General features: G+C 42.4%; 1 long non-coding RNA gene across 2 annotated transcripts in view; it reads right to left on the minus strand.

Annotated features, from left to right (window-relative positions):
* LOC103391333 (uncharacterized) overlaps positions 1-2,163 on the minus strand; it is an 11,314-nt gene that overhangs the window by 7,319 nt on the left and 1,832 nt on the right. The window lies entirely within an intron of this gene.

Here is a 2,163-nt window from a genome sequence, read left to right on the forward strand (position 1 = left end):
AAAATAAAATAAAATAAAAACACCCGGTTCCAGGGTTCCAGATCCAAACAATAGCCTTGATAACGACAAGAGGGTTAGCTCCAAGCTAACACCCTGCTAATTCTCATTACTGGGCACTTGTTTGCGTTGATTAATTCCTCCGCAGCTCGGCCCAGGCTGTGACGATAACAACCAGAATAGCATGTCTCACTACCTCCATCTGTCCTGCTAGAACATATCTGGCAACACAGCACCGTCGGAAGACCAGAACAGCTAATCTGCCTTATTTACCCGTCCCAGTACGGCTGCATAGTCACAAACGTCGTCCCCCTCCTCCTCTGTCCCGGGGGGTAAATATTTCCCCACTGTCCACACGCTCTCACAAAATGTTGATTTATCCTCAGCCAGTTAAACTGGCCCGTGCATATGGCGCCTTTTTGTTTTTATCACGACGCAGCCACTGTGACGGTGCGTTGTATAATTACAGCCCGACTGTTAGCGCCGCCGCCGAGGTCTCTTCACTGGACTGCAGAGACCTCGCCGTGTGAGCGTGAACCCAGCTGACATTTTGTCTCTGTATTGTCCAACAAAAGGAGAACTCTTTAATGGCGCCTGGTTTTACTGTAATGAACCGAGGGTTCGACTTATTTTTACTCTCCTCAAAGGAAACGAGGAGCTGAGGAGGGAGTCTAGGAGAGAGGAGAGGAGAGAAGGAAAAAGGGCTGAGGATCTAAGTCCTCGTCTGACTATTTATGTTGGTGAAACAAAGAGAATATGGAGCAGACCATTTAACTTAATGCTCTCTCTTCTTTGCTAATGGTCTGAAGATAATTAGTAATACTAATCAAAACACTTGTGTCTGCTCTCCCCCGGTGCGTCATCTCCCCTCAGGGCCCGTGGAAACTGTCGGCGGCCGTGAAGGGCGCTCGCTTGTTCTTTTTTATGTTTCCAGAGGACAGACATGAGAACGCTCTAATGTATTTCCCATCTGCCCCGTTTACGGCTGCCGTCTAATATCTATCTCGGCGTGTTGTTTCTCTCTGCGTCGACAAACGCCGCATTAGCGCGCAGAGATTGCCGTAATGATTCCGATCATTCGCTTGCCATATTTTTCTCGTCAATAAAATATATTAACAAGTCAAATCCAGGAACGGGCAAAGAGGGGGAGTGGGGGGGGGGCGCTCGCAGGAGCAGGAGGAGAAAGAACGGAGGCCGTCGCTGCTGTCACTGCCTTAATAATTAGACTCAACGCTGGAAGTAGTTAATTGTCAGTGACTAAGTGAACAGCAAATTAACCCATTAGTTGGTTAACTGCATGATTTAAAAATGCCAGAGACAAACAGCAGAAATGTGCTTGTTTTGATGTATTTCAACAAAGGTCTATAATATTTAACACCCGTTCATTGTTTCATTTATTTTTTATTTTTTTCACCAGTCAAATAAAATTAAACTATTTTGGCTCGATGTCACACCGACAGCCGCGGAGCTGGAACAACGTTCCGCTCTGTCGGATTTAGAAGGATTTTCAATATCCAACAATCCTACGTATAACAGCCGGTGCTGAACTCCACTGTTGTTATATATGTAAATATATATATAAATATATATAAATATATATGTAAATATATATATAAATATATATATAAATATATACATACAGTATGTTGACGAGGACTGAAGAAATAACTTACTGTATATACACAGTTACACATAGGAATCCATGGTTGTCTATAATTATACAGTGTAAATATATTCACATATACACACCTACATACATACTGTACTCTCTAATCCACAGTGAACACTCATATACTGTATATATATATATATATTTACACTGTATAATTATAACACAGAGAAAAGAGAAGAAACTATGGAGAGGACAGAGCAGCCGATTATTGAACCAGCGATCATTAGGGGACTGTGACACCTGGGGGTGGGAGGTGGATCTGCAGCTCTTTATACATTATATATTTCAGCTGTTCACTCCACTGAACGCCTGGACCTTTTAAACCAGAAACTACAAACCAGCCTGTTCCTCTGCGCTAGTTTAAAGTACTGTATTCTCCTATGTTGACGAGGACTGAAGAAATAACTGTATATGCACAGTTACACATAGGAATCCATGGTTGTCTATAATTATACAGTGTAAATATATTCACATATACAAACCTACACACATAC

The sequence above is a fragment of the Cynoglossus semilaevis genome, chromosome 15 (assembly GCF_000523025.1).
Source record: "Cynoglossus semilaevis isolate Cse_v1.0 chromosome 15, Cse_v1.0, whole genome shotgun sequence".
NCBI classification, from domain to species: domain Eukaryota; kingdom Metazoa; phylum Chordata; class Actinopteri; order Pleuronectiformes; family Cynoglossidae; genus Cynoglossus; species Cynoglossus semilaevis.